At 44.1% G+C, this 15,002-nt stretch overlaps 1 protein-coding gene across 8 annotated transcripts in view; it reads left to right on the top strand.

Moving 5' to 3' along the window:
• The window catches only part of PLXNB2 (plexin B2), a 257,382-nt gene that overhangs the window by 6,445 nt on the left and 235,935 nt on the right, over nucleotides 1–15,002 (top strand). For 5 of the 8 annotated variants that reach the window (XM_054834250.1, XM_054834306.1, XM_054834295.1 and 2 more), the window contains exon 2: nucleotides 3,092–3,221. The exons of 1 other annotated variant lie outside the window; for it this stretch is intronic. The gene's annotated coding sequence lies outside the window, so the exon portion shown is untranslated. The remainder of the gene's footprint in view (nucleotides 1–3,091; nucleotides 3,222–15,002) is intronic. 2 more of the 8 variants (XM_054834267.1, XM_054834259.1) reach the window with 1 other exon arrangement.

Here is a 15,002-nt window from a genome sequence, read left to right as displayed (position 1 = left end):
CTGGACCTTTTTCCCTCATGAACTAACAGCCCACGTGTGGTGGGTTGACCCTGGCTGGGGGCCAGGTGCCCACCAGAGCCGCTCTCTCACTCCCCTCATTCACTAAACAGGGGAGAAAAAGTATAACGAAAAGCTTGTGGGTCGAGATAAGGACAGGGAGAGATCACTCACTAATTATCATCACGAGCAAAACAGACCGAACTTAGAGAGGGAATTCATCTAATTTATTACTAGGCAAAACAGAGTAGAGGAATGAGAAATAAAATCAACTCTTAAAACACCTCCCCCCACCCCTCCCATCTTCCCGGGCTCAACTTCACTCCCAGCTTCAACCTCCTCCCCCCTCAGCGGCACAGGGGGACCGGGAATGGGGGTTACGGTCAGTTCATCACACGGTGTTTCTGCCGCTTCTTCATCCTCAGGGGGAGGACTCCTCTCATCCTTCCCCTGCTCCAGCATGGAGTCCCTCTCATGGGAGACAGTCCTTCATGAACTTCTCCAACGTGAGTCCTTCCCACGGGGTGCAGTCCTTCACGAACTGCTCCAGTGTGGTCTCTCCCACAGGGTGCAGACCTTCAGGAGCAAACTGCTCCAGCGTGGGTCCCCCACAGGGTCACAAGTCCTGCCAGCAAACCTGCTCTGGCGTGGGCTCCTCTCTCCATGGGGCCACAGGTCCTACCAGGAGCTTGCTCCAACGTGGGCTTCCCATGGGCCACAGCCTCCTTCAGGCGCCTCCACCTGCTCTGGTGTGGGGTCCTCCATGGGCTGCAGGTGGAATTGCTGCACCCCCTCATCCTTCCTCCATGGGCTGCAGGGGACAGCCTGCTTCACCATGGTCTTCACCACGGGCTGCAGGGGGATCTCTGCTCCGGCGCCTGGAGCTCCTCCTCCCCCTCCTTCCTCACTGACCTTGGTGTCTGCAGAGTTTCTTACATCTTCTCACTCCTCTCTCCGGCTGCAAAAGCTCTAACTGTTTTTTTCCTTCTTAAATATGTTATCACAGAGGCGCTGATTGGCTTGGCCTTGGCCAGGGGTGGGTCCGTCTTGGAGCCGGCTGGCATTGGCTCTGTCAGACACAGGGGAAAACTTCTAGCAGCTTCTCACAGAAGCCACCCCTGTAGCCCCCCCCCCGCCCCAAACCTTGCCACACAAACCCAATACACCATGGAAGCTCTAGTTGGGATCGCAATGCATGCACATCACCCTTATGGGTATAAGTTACAAACCTGGAAAAGCAACTGAAACAGCTGACTTCTGGGATATTTATTTTTCCTCCCAAACATGCTAAATGGAGGTGGTTTTGTCTGAAGGCTTTTACTGAGGCAGAAAGTATCTTTGTGACTACTTTGAACAAGTTTTTCAAGAGTCAATAACTCTACAACCATAAAGCTGGCTCCGTGACTGGGAATACATATCTGCCATGTGCTGCAGGTGTTGTCTCCTTCTGCCCACCCAGGCTGTTGAGATGAAAAACCAAAAGACTTCACTTGCCTTGGCAATCCCATAGCACTAAATGGTGGTATGAGTTTAGTTATTAGTACATTGGATAAAAATCCAGAGAGGTGACGTGTGTTTATTAACAGATGACCTCTTCATTTGACATTTAGCTGGGGGAAGATCTGCAAGCATTTCACAGTCCATTGTGCATTTAATTCGATGTTCAGTAGCATTAGTGGAAATGCAGGGCAATACCTTTCTGGGCTTGTTTTGTTTTGGTTGGGGGTTGTGTTTTGGTTTTTTTTGAGACTGTGAGAGTTTAGGGTCAGAGGAGCGATCAAGTCCTGCAGTTGTTTGACCATTTCACTTGGCTGTTGCTCATGGGCTGAACAAATCCTTGGGCTAAAGCATATCTTATCCTGAAAATACTGAGAAAAAGAGAATCTGTCTTTAAGAATGTTGTTCCTGTTCATCTCTCCCTGTTCAGATTTATATCTCATTTCTAACAGGAATCTTCTATGCTTTTGATGTGCATCTGATGGTCCCTTTTAAGTCTTCTTGTGGCTGTATTAAAGTGTTTTTCATTGCTTATTTTTTTCCTTAAAGATGATCGAGTAAGCTGTCAGTTGTCTATGTGGCTTATCAGAAGGACTGAATCTTTAAATCTGATTATACATAATGCTTTTTTCCCCCGCTGGATGCTAATTGTTTTTGCGACTCTGCTCTGCATGTTCTCTAATTTTCAACATCTTTTTTTGAGCATCAACCATGGGACTGGGCGCAGTATTTCAGTGTCACTCATTGCCATTGCATACCCCATCCCACCCCATTCAGTTTTTTCCATTTGCTCTCATATCTTTATGTTCATGAACAACATGAGCCCTTTTAATAACAGTAGAAGCTCCAAGCGTGGGAGCCCCGAGCATTAGTTGCATGGCTGTGCTGACCTCCACATCCCTTTTGGTTTCCTTGCTTCGTAAGATCATGGTCCTCTGATTTGCAAACCTTACCTGCATTCCTTGTTACTGAGGGCATGTATCTGCTTTCAGGTATCTTGAGACTGTGTTGGTTGAAATGAGCCCAACTTGACAAGTAATTGAGATAACTCTGTGTGATTTCCTTTCTTATTTTATTTATCATGCTACTAAACCATATCCTCTATTAATTTTACAACCAAGGACATACTTCCAGGTAGCTAATAAAACAGGGAGGTAATACAGAGCATATTTCCTGTCATTGTGAACTGCAAAAGCAGCATTGCAACTGCATGGTGATGTTACCAAGTAATGACAACTTTTTTGAGATCTTTCAGTTCACTAATTTTTAATCTATTTGGCCTATATGTTTTGATACCCTGTTTTTAAAGTCCTGTGGATTTGATGTTCATTGGCTCTTAGGACTCATCTTTAAGTCTTCAATTGCTGTATACAGTGCAAAGTCAATAGATTTCACCTTCTTTACTCTTCCCCCTTTCGCATTCATACAGATGAAAATGAGGAATTTTCTGCATTGTCTTGAGATGCCAGCTCCAAAATGATTCCTTGCTTAGGGTACCCATAAACCCACTGAGCAAGTTATTTCTCTTTGATTGTACATGTTGCCCAATCCCTTGTCTTATGTCTTCTCTGAAGCATCTTTTCTGCGTCTCTCCCAGCAGGAACAAGTACACGTCAAAGGGCACTTCATCCTGGAAGCTATTTGCACATAAGCCTGAGCCCCAAGAAGTCCCTTTCGCTAGCGGTGGTCGTGCTGCTCAGGTGGGCTAAGAACTCATTTGGACTGAGGTGGGTTTTTTTAATCTCTTTTTCTTCTTCCAAAGCGACATGTTGGTTGCTTGAGGAGGAGGAAGTCCTCTTGTAGAGCACTGCAGCGCAGTTGGCTTGGTGCATTGAGACGAGAGATGGCCGTGTGAGGTTTATGTGCTTTGCATTTAGGTTGAAATATTACGGCCTGAAATCTAGTACAGTAATCTGGCATGAAAATGTATTTACTTTATAATTGTCCTGGATGCTGTCTGATTTAATAGTGATTTTTATGTATATTTTTATACCTCCTGGACCTGTAGTGTAAAATGACATTAAGCAACTTGTGCATGTGAATCATCTCCAAGGTAACTTAGTTATCAAAACATAGTATCTCATTTGCTCAGAGTAACACTTTCCACTTCTCTAATTGCACTTTTGCAATCTGTGTTGCGTATACTGCCGCTGTTCAAATTATTGTGTACAGGTGTACTTGGTAAGGACTTTCCAATTTACTTTTCCCAGTTGTAACAATTAGTTATTATCTTTTCATTTTGATCCCGAGGCCCGTAAAATAAGTGAATAAATGTAAACAGCATCCTTGAAACTAAACCCTTCATGGTATTTACTCCTACTGATAATTTGAAGAGGCAGCCCGTGTTTTCTGTTGTCTGTGGCATAATTAATCTACTTCAATTATACTCGAACGGGAACTCTGATATCAGAAGGGAGTTTAGCAGCCTTGGAAGTGAGGAGCTTTTGAATGAGGCAGCACTGAAGAGTTCCTGTACATTATTACTCAGCTTGTTGAGAAGAGAAGGAACTGGTAAATTTGTGGCCAGAAGTGGCTACGTACTTTCTTCCTTTCCCTCCCTCTCACAGATTTCTCCATTTTGCTTCCACCTCTTGTACAGTAACTTGGCAAGGCCAGGTTGGTTGCTGCTGTCTCTGTCCCAAACTGTATGCAGTGGGGTCCTGTAGATTTCTTGACTGGGGACTCCATGCATTCTGGTTTTACTTCTGCCTTTAGCAAGTAATTTAATTTCTCTCTGAAATTTTTTTCATTGCTTCTTTTTTGGGGGAATTTTGGGGAATCTGGAGATGAAGAATACAACTTAATGGTATTTTTGTCACGTGTAAGTAGGGCAAGTGGATGCTGCAGTATTCCTTCTTGACCGGGAGGGATGGGAACCTGCTAATTATTAGCTATCCCATGTTTTGCTATACAAAGGCAAACCTGCATCTCCAGATTGCCTGGCTTGAGCAAAGCCTTCTACAGAGCACTTTCACCATCAGGCTCTCTATACCCATGAGATAACTTGGCACCAAGTGGGAGCGTTTCTGTTCCAAGTGGGTTAGCAGAATGCACAGCCCATCATTCAATGATATACGAAGTCTTTGGTGGCAGCTCTGCTGTAAGTAGTTCCTGTCATCACTGGCCAGGAGCTGCTTGGTTGTGCTACCATGACTGTTTTATGGAGCTGTGCTGTGAGCTGGACAGGAGAGGTGGTCTGGCATTATACTATAGTATAAGTAGTTGTTATATGGCCTTGAAAAAAAAAATTAAAAGTTTAACTGCATCTCTGATGTGTTTCACAGCATGGGCCTGTAAACACATGTGCTTTTGCAGTGTTGGATTGAGAAGCTGCAATGGGGGGGAAGGATTCAAGACCCAGTTAAACTAATTTTGTTGCCAAATTCTTTGTGTTATCAAGCCCCACCCGTATCTGTAGCTCTCTTCCTTTCCTGCCTCCTGGGTGGCCCTATTAGTCAGGGAAGAGGAGGCTTTTGCGAACAAAGTTAGGGTGTTGGGCTTGTGCTTTCAATAGCAGCCATGCCACTGCGTAGCTGGGAATAATGTGAGGTGGCTTTAAACTGAATACAGCCAGTTTGCATAGAACCGGCTAGTGCCTTTATTCTTTATGGATGCTCTTAATATCGCGTCCATATGCACTTCGTGGGGGAGCTTTCTCGGTACCCGTTGATTTTCTTTCTCAGCTAACGACCTCCCGTGAACTGCTAGCATAGTCTGTACTGTTCACCGTGCACATAATCATTTCCTTTTCCCTCTTACCTCATTTTGGAAGACTTTGCTCTTGAATCTTGTAAATGGGGTGATAATTTCAAAGCAAACAGCTTCTAGTCCTTTCTTGCCAACTTTTGCCCACAAGGTATGCAAAGTAAACAGAGCAGTTAGGAAATTAGTTATGTACCTTCCCTCCTAGTGCAAGGCACCCCAGGATGGTTCGTAGCTCTTTTTTAAGTAATGAATAAAGGGAGAGGATGAGATTGGTACACCCAAGTTGCATTTTAATGTATGGTGCCATTGCACAGATCATTCATATTCTTAAGAAGCTTTAGAAAAGCCTTGTAAGATGTGAGGCTTGAAAAAATGTCCACTATTTGTGTATTGAACATAAAGGTGTTTTATTGCTTGCAGCAGAGAAAGAAAATCAAAATATCAAGGATGGGGTCAAAGAAATGTAGGTAATTTTCTTCACATATGAAAAATGACTTTGAAGCAGACTTTACCTAAATATGAGGTTTTTTACCTCAGTTAGGCTCTTGGAAGAAGCTCAGAAGGATTTCCAGGAAACTGTGGGTCTGGATGCTGGAACGGCAGGCACACAGCAGTCGCAGGGTACAATACCTGTGCTAGGGTATGCTGATGCCATCATGGTGTGTTCAAGGAGACAAGGCAACTATTGGAAAACATGACTTCAGAAAGTCGACAAAGAAATGGTTAACGCTTAATATATTTAGCTCCAGCCTAGGAATTGAACAGCCTTTGCCCACTGAGCAATAGGAAAATTTGTTAAATGTGAAAACTAGACCTAAGATTATCGACCCTGAGGCTCAGCTACAAGGGGATGGCGTCGCTCTAAGGAGGAATAATCATTATGTGCTCTCCTTCAAATGAGAGAGGGCAGGTCCCGAGTGTACAAGGCTTGCAGGAATTCAAATCAACAGTCGAGTTATAATCTAATGAGGCCATGAGCACAAACACAACTTCCATTTAAGCTCACGCGTGTGGCAACAGGCACAGAAAGCTGGAGCTCCCCTGTCCCAAAAGAAGACCCTTCATTAGCAATTTTACTCCCCTGGCATGCCTCAAAGGACAGTGTTGTAATAACCCGTAGTGGTTCTCCTTCACACATTTCTAGCCACTTCATAAAAGCAGCTATATGCATGGAGTGCTCTCTACTCCTTTTCAGAAATAGGATCTTTGTTATTAAAAAATAAATAAATTATATATTTTATATATATATATAAAATTATATGTGTTATACATAGTATGTATATTTTATAGTTAAAATTGAAGTGGTTTTAAAGGAAAGTATGCTCAGTCATGTGAAAACTTTCCCTTCATGTTTCCTAACTGAAGGTTTTGAAATTTGTTGAAGATAGGGGCTTTGTTAATAGAAATTCCCTGACTACTATAAACGTTAATTCAAAACACCTGAAAAAATGTAACATACCTGCCTTCTGGAATATTTCATTTGTGCCTGTGTCAAATGCAGAGCAATGAACTCAGCTGCAAGGGGCTAGTTTGGCTGTACTTATAGTCCCTAGAATGCATGAGTTGGTTTATATTTTTTTTAACACAGATTTAATGCTAAGGTCTGTTTACCTGAAGGGAGAGGAAATATTACAATTTGAGTAAATCTTTTTTTAGTCTTATAAATATATATTAGCCACAAGGTAATGATGATGTGTTCCTGAAATAATTTCCTTTTAAATAGTTGTGCTTCAATAAAGCATGAGATCCAACATCCCAAAACGCACAATACCTTTTTCGCTTTTTACTTCAAATAAACCTCGCCTCAGTCAACATATATATTTTTTTTCCTGAATGAAATTGTGAATATCCTCTTTACAAACCTAAGAGAGATTAGGAGTTGAGGTAGCCTTCTGCTTAGCCTAGCCCCCATGAAGCAGACACTGCTTTATGAGATTTGATTCAGCATCTGCTTTTTACCTGTGAATCCTTAATGAGGTTAAAGCCATCCAGGTAAATATAATTACAAATCTGATGCAGATCGTACCAAAGCCAGGAGATCAGCAGTCCAGAAGCTTTGTGGCTGAGCTGCAAATCATCAGCCTAACCTTCTCTTCAGCACATATCCGTTCCCATTCTCTGCCCATCTTCTGGGGAGGAAAAGGCATCAGTGGGACAAACTGTACCTTCCTGGCTTGCCTTGTGCAAAGATCAGCAGAGTAGGTTGGATTCCAGATTTTTATTTATTTTTTGTCCTCTGAGTTGCTGTTTGAATGGCTTTCCTCTTGCTCTGTGGTCAGACAGAAGGCAACAGCCTGTCTACTTCTCTGTCACAGTTACAATAGTCCTTTTTCTTTTTCATACTCTAAAGATGATTCTTTTTTTTTTAATTCAGACTACATAAGTTTAGTGGGGACAGTATGTTTATTCTTCATCCTTTCATCTGGAGAAACCTGCCAGCAGATTGCGGAGTGTTGGGAAGGTTGGCTAATGGGAGCAATCTTTGCAGCCACTTCATGTTGTTTAGCTGTTTGAAGAAGAGATAAAAAAACCTAGGTGACATCTAAGTTGGGTTTATCTCTTTGGTATGATGAGGCTGCACATATGAAAGTTTTGAGAATGCTGTAATATTTTTCCTGTTTCTAATTTTAGCTATAAATATCTATGGCCTACTTAAATAAGATGGACCCATGTACCTCAAACTGAATAGCTGATTACAAGAAAATCTGATTGCTTTCCTCAGTTGTGCAAACTCAAAACATTCAGAAGAGATGAATTAACTGAAGGTTAATTCAAGCCACCTGTGGGCAGGGGGTACTCTTGAGAGAGAATTTCACTTTCTTTTTTGGATTAGAAAGAAAGGGGGGTTGATCCCCTGCGAAGATGGAAGAAGCATGATGCTGCCTCATCCTCCCACTTGGGAGTTGTTCTTCATCGTTGGATCTTTTTTCAGGAGAGGAGGTGGTTACCATTTTACTGGAGAGCAAAGTGAAGGATGGGGCTGTACTTTTTTGCCCAGGGTCAGAACTGTGGGTTTATTTCCCAAGCCTGGCAAATCCAGGAGCAGAAATCATGCGTCCAAAGGCTTTTGTGCTCAGAAACCCTCAAGGGTCTCCTCCTGGCTGAAGAATGACCCTCAGGTGGTGGTTTGGACCTTTATTGTACGTAAACTGTGTAACTTCAGCTAATGAGAACAGACTAAGGTTACACTGAGTGTGTGTTTACGCAAGAAAATTAAATTGTGTATCTGTACAAGTGGGTCCAGTTAAAATAAGGTATCACCACATCAGTCACGAGCAGAGGCATGTGAAGGAAATCCTTCGCCGGCGTTCCTCGGCAGTGCTGCAATTGCCTCACTGTTCCTGGAGTGCGAGATCATTCCTCCCTCCTAAAGAGCATCCAAATGCTTTTAATATTGACTGGGAGATTAAAAAAAGCCCGAACAACTAAGTGTGCAGCTTGGATCCTATTACTGTATTGAATAGCTATTAATATGGCTGCTGTGGGAAATGTAGTAGGAAAGGAAGCGTAGCAGCCTATAGCTGCAAACTTAAGAGCTTTTAAAGTTTTAAAACATTCCTGCTGCTTCCTCCCACATCAATACTACCTGCCATCCTCTATTTGCATTTTGTATGTTGACTTGGGAGAAGATCTGATTTGATGCTACAGCACAGCTTGAGGAACCGGCTGATATTAATACAGAATATTAATATCTGATCTTGTTTCATTAGTATCAGTTTTAGGCATGCATTCTGGAGGGGGTTAATATTAAGCTGTTTTTAACCACAGCAATATTGTCCAGATTCCTAGACTGAATGCACCAGCTGGCTTGCACTCAATTTTAAGGTGCAGGAGACAAGAAACAGGCTTCCTCACAGAAAGGGAATGTGGCAGTGGAAGCCCTGGAAGCACGGGGAGATTTTAGGCGCTGGGCGAGGTGTCTTCCTTTGACAGAGAGGTCTGGCAGAGGCGAGGCAGGAGACCTGAGGAATGGCTGGTCTCGGCTGTGCTCGCTCCTTGGTTTCTGACGTTGCTGCTCACCTCGGGTTCCTTGTCCCGATCCCACCTCAGCTCTCTGTTCTCTTGTGTTTGTCTGTCTCTCACTGGGAGTTGCAAGGTTTCAGCCAGGCTGTGTTTCTGGGCTGCCTTGTGGCCATATGCCCCTTCCCCACATCCACCTGAACCAGAAGTGGTTGTGTGGCCACTTGCTGGAAGTTGAAGCAGACATTGCAATGGCCTGGTCTCCTGCGAGACCACCAAATGAGGTCATTAGACATTAGATTAATTTTTTATTATTTCTTAATTTTTTTAATTTTTTTTTTTTTTTTTTTACAATTCAGATATGCAGCCTTGGAAGAAGTGAATGAACCGTATCCTTCTCTCTTTCTCCACTCTTTCCACCACATAAAATGGCATAATTAGGTAGCAGCTATAGTGTTTTACAAATGCCTCTATGCGTGAAATTAGTGTGCTTCCAAAAAAAGCCCTAAACCCGAAAGACTCTGCAATGTTTGTTACAGTAAGTTAGGCCTGTGACATTCTATCCTCTGAGAAATATTCCTGCGTAGGATCTAGTTATCCAGTTCATCAACATGCATAATTTCTTCCACTACTCCTGGCTTTGAGTCGAGATTGGATTTTGTGAAGATGTCTACAGAAGAGTTTTATGTATTGAGGCATACAAAAAGAAAAGGTTAAAAATTGTTGTTGCAGAAGCCATGGAAAGCTCTGGCATAAACGCTCACCGCTTTAAAATATGAAAAAATGGTGTCTTTTAAATATCAAAGGGATTAGTATTAATCCAGCACTTGTGATTTTCTTAAATCATGTTATTTGCATAATAATACTCACCACCTGCTATATCTTCAAAGCGCTTTTCAGACATTAACTAATTGATCTTTGTAACACCCCTGTGATGTAAAGACCTGTTATTATCCCCACTCTGCAGATGTGGAAACCAAGACCCAGAGTAGTTGAAGGAACTTGTTGGGCGCAGGGCTGAGACGGTGGCATCGCGGGCACCGGGTCCCTATTGTCCTGTCCTCTGGGAGTTCCCGCTCGCAGCACTTCCAGGGGCACCCGCGCTTTCTCCTTGCCTGCCTTTATTTAAGAACAAAAAAAGACACCGAGTTATTTCTTTGTGTCTTTGGAGGGATATTGTTGGGGGATGTTTATTTGTTTTGATTTTGAGGGGTTGTTTTGCTAAATGATTTTGCTCTGCTTTTTAGTAGCTCTGTAGTCAAAGACATGTAAGACAGCAAAGCTTCTTACAGCTCCTTATTGTCTGTGTGCACCACAGTGATACTACTTGAGAGCTTTTAAGCACATTTTGCTTTGTTCAGGACTCAGTATGGTCTCGCTATTAGGAGCCTTTTGGTCATATTTGCCCTTTCTTGTTAGAATAAGAAGGTACTAAAATGTGAAGTGACAGGGTGAGTTGCCTGTCGTTACAAGATTTCGATACCCATTCCTGTCCCACGCTGGTGGTGAGCAGCAGCGCCCAGCTGGCTGCCAGAAGAGCAGTGAGGGATGTCTGCGGCGAGGGATGCTCGGGCGGTGGGAGGTTGGGGCGGTGCTGCCGCTGGGCTGGCAGTGTGTTTCCCTCCCTGTGGGACGTCTGCTTCCCGGTTTTCCTTCACCGTGTGTCTGGGGAAGCCACGGGCACACGTTGTCCCAGCCCTCGGTTTTGCAGGTGACATGTGGGTCCCCCCGACCTCCGCTGCCTTCAGACCAGAGCTTGGTAAAACACCGGGTGGGCCTTGATAAGTGTCGTGTACCTGGAGCAAAAATAGGGCAAAAACGGAGGACAGGCAAGTGTCACGCACCTAAGTCGAAGAATAGATGTTAAAAACTCTTTCATGGGTAATAATCTGAGGGGGAATTTAAAATGGGGTATTAAAAAAAATATTGCAGTCCCTTTAATCTGGCAGTGTCACTTTAATACGTGGTGTGAGGGCTTAATATTAAAGTGTATGGATTTGTTCTCACAGATGTTTCAGCAATGTTATCTCCAAGCAGGAAAATAAATGTTGGTGGAAGAGCACTCAGAGCCCATCAGCGCAGGCTCAGACTAAACCGTAGGAAAAGCCCGTGTCACGCCAGATTTCGGGAGATGATTTCAGATAGCATGTGGTTTCCCAAGCGCGGTGCCTGGACCCCCACAAGGGCTGCAGATTGTGTCAACAAGTTAGGGACATGGTTACATATATTGGCTTTAGTTATTTGGCTAAGCAGGGGGCTGGGGGAGGCGAGAAGGAGAAGCACAAGTCACTCTGAATTCCTTTGTACTCTGGCCGGGACAGATGGGCTGTAATCTCTCTTCATGGTACAAATTACAGCGTTTCCAGACCCTCAGATGCTTGTGGGCTGTTGGCTTCTTTTCACCCCCTTGAACATGATTTCCATACAGCCTGTGTTGGCCCGGGGCACAAACAGATCCAGCGTCAGGTGAGAGCGTCGCTTGTCCCGTGAGATACTCTCTCCATGTTTTATGGCATTTTCAGGTGAAAGGGATGAAACCAAAGAGTTCCCATGTGAAACGCTGCTTGGAGAGGGAAGGGCAGCTTGGGAGAGGGAGGAGAGAGGGCAAAGCCCTGGTCGTGCTCCAGGTGATGCTTGGTGGTCAGGGAAGCACTCCAGTGCTGATTAATCTGCTAATGATGTATTTGAAGATGGAGAAGTGGAATAAAGGGTAGATCACTTAGCAAGAGCCGGGGCTGGAAGCGTGGGACAGGACATGGGGGTGATATGAGCCAGTCAGGGTCTGGGGGTTGAACTTGGCTTGTGGGAGGCATCGTGTCAGCCCACTGCACTCCCCTGGCAGGGACGCGTGTGGCGCCTGGGAGAAGGGTTTGGCCGTGGGGTCCCCAGTGTTCCCAGCAGCTGCGGCCGTGCCTCTCTGCCTCCTTCACCGCCGGGGCACGGGGCAGCCCTCACGCTGGTGGGAGCTGGCTGCTCCGAGGGTCGCGGGGAAGTTGCCATGCTCATAACCACATCAGATTATTTTTTTGTGTGTGACCGAGGGCCACACAACGGTTTGGGCAGTCACCTCAGTCGCAACTTTTATGCTTGGGGAGTGCCTGGGGGAAGAAACGACAGCAGCTGACTGCAGTGCTGCTGGGGCTGGTGGCGAAGCGGAGGTCGAGCGTCTCTATCATGCTCAGCAAATGCTGTCTGGCCTCTGAAGGGACCAGAGCGAGTGGGAACTCGTAACCCATCTTCCCTTTCCCGCTTTTGCTGCTGAGGGTAAACATGGACCGTCAGATCGTGTCAGACTTATAACATGGACAGTGATGACTTCCAAAATGTCAAATGGGTGCATGCCCTCTCTCTCCTGTATTTTTTTTCTTTTTGATCTGATACTACTGAAGCGTGAAGTTTCTCTGTACCGCGGATGGTAGATATACTGAAAGGAGTCTGTAGAAGACTTCTTATTTTAACATACTACTTGTAATCAGGGCAAAAAGCTTTTAAACCCCAATCCATAATGTTTCTGCCCCTCTCTCCCTTAAATTAACCAAAGGAATAAAAATATTTTTGCCACTTAAACTCTGAGATTTGGGATTAATTTTTTAAGCTTGATGTTTGTGGAGGATGTGGGGCTGTCTGCAGCAGTGAATGACATCCTACATATGTCCAGCTGAAGCTTCTCCATAGCATCCCATCAGAGGGCCTCACTTCTGGACAGCAGACAACATCAGATGCAATTTATTCTTGGCCTTTGGATCAGCCAGCGCAAATGTTATTTTATTTTTTTCTTACTGTGGATACATAGTTACAGGCCTGAGATGATAGCTTTCCAGACAACCTGGGCACCTATCAAATAATGATTGCTTTTGATCTCTTTTCTGCTGGACTGTACCGAACTATCAAGCCATGGGAGAGGTCTCAGCAAACCCAGTTTATTTAAAAGAACGTGCAAAATAATGGAAAACAGGTTTGGGGAGGGATCTGAAGAGGCCACATACAGAGTCCATCCTCTGTTGTAAGGCAGGATCAGCTGTGGTTAAGCCGTTTGTTACAGATGCCTGTTGAACCTCTTCTCCAGACCTCTGACGGGGAAGACTTCGTAGCTGTCTATTCCTCTGCTCAACTATTATTTACTGTGAAGTTTTTCCTGATGTTTATCCTGCAACTCCTGCATGCTGTTTAGGTCTCTTGTCTTTAATAGACATGGCAAATAGTTCATTGCCTTCCTCTGTGAATAATTCCTCTCCATTTGTGTACTCAATAAAAGCTAAAATCACTTGCCAATAATTCTTGGGCCCTTGAAACGGTGAGAAAACAAGCTTTTACACTGTTTAAAGTTCTCTTCAGAAATAACACTGCTTTGGCAATTTACACAGCCTTGAACTTGTTTGTGAGCTGCCTCTATAGACTCTGTAACTGGCTAGGTTTGTTTAGTAAACTTTTCAAAACCTCTCACCTTTTAAAAACCAATTGTTTCCAGACTGGGGTTATAAATGGAGTTCTGTGCCTCTTACTTGTTTAATTTTGCTGTGAACAAAAATGCTAGTGTCTTCATTCAAGGGCCTGCCTTGCTTTGTACCGGCTGATTTACAATACAATGTGTAAATGTAGTAGCAGCCTGGAACAAAGGCGAGCCTGTTTATCCAAACAAATTTGAGGGTGAGGGTGAAGAGGTAAATTGCAGCCTGTTCACTGAACTGCAGCTTGAAAGCAGAACGAAACAACCACGCGGGGAAACGTGATGGGCAAAATGATCCTCCGGGGTTTTCGGCCCAGCGTCCTTGTAATTTTAGGGTAGCGCTGACCCAAGGAGCTGAGGCGAGCTGTCGGGGCACCCAGGTGCTTCCCGGCCCTTTTGGAGGAGCTTTGCTGGCAATTAAAGATTTTTTTTTTAGCCAATTTTTGTGCCCCGCTTGGAGCGGCTGTTGTCCTGTAGGCAGTTGTGCAGAGTCCAACGTAACCTCTTGGCAGGTCTCACCGCAGTCGCCGCAGTTCCCCCGTCTGCGGCGTTTTAGCCAATTGCTTCTACTTGTCCTGAACTAAAGCCAGCAAACACATTTCTCGGACTTAAGTATTCTGGGTATTTTAGCCTTATTGTTAAGCTTGTGTATTTCAGCTATAACAGCTAAGTCTATTAGCAAAGAGATTAAATTGTGTAGAAGTTATATTGCCTTGTCCAGACATGAAAAATAAATTGTTAGAAATGGGCTTCCGTCCAAAGTGCGATCACTCCTGGAGAATAAATTGGACAAAAGTACTCACTGCGGTGTTTTGCTAAAAGGCCTGTGCCTTGCACGCTTGCTTTTCATGCTTCCTATAGATGAATTCACTACCTAATTACAAAAAACATTACGGAGAATCACCTATTGAAACTTGTATTGATAGTGAGTGCTTCCTAATGTTGGCTGCGATGAGGGTCCTGATTGCTGAAAATCTACCTTTTTTTTTCCTGCTTCAGCTACTACGTAACAACTTGAAATGGTGATTTGTAGAGGAAGGTTGGTTTGTAGCTGGGACGTGATAGGGTGAACTCTTTAAAGCAGCTCATCAGCTTCTTGGCTCAGTCGCATCCTGTGTGCTGCGTAGTATTTACTGTCGTATCAAGCAACATGAAGTTTCATCTGTCCTTTGTTTTCCTGCCCATTAACTACAAAATTCATTTCAGTTTTGCAGAGCTTTCTTCTAAACTTTCCTGAGTTATAAATTATGCCTTTTCTAAAATCTTCAGCCTTGCCTGTGGGAAGAACACTTTAATTTGGTTTAACAGTAGATGAGTAATCTAGCTACACATAGTGATTTTTTAGTTCAGCTGCAGTCAGCTTCTTACTCCAACTGTTCCACTAAAATTTCAAAGG

This window comes from Grus americana, chromosome 1 (assembly GCF_028858705.1).
Source record: "Grus americana isolate bGruAme1 chromosome 1, bGruAme1.mat, whole genome shotgun sequence".
Classification (NCBI taxonomy): domain Eukaryota; kingdom Metazoa; phylum Chordata; class Aves; order Gruiformes; family Gruidae; genus Grus; species Grus americana.
Note: the sequence above shows the minus strand (reverse complement) of the source record. Positions and strands in the feature narration are given on the sequence as shown.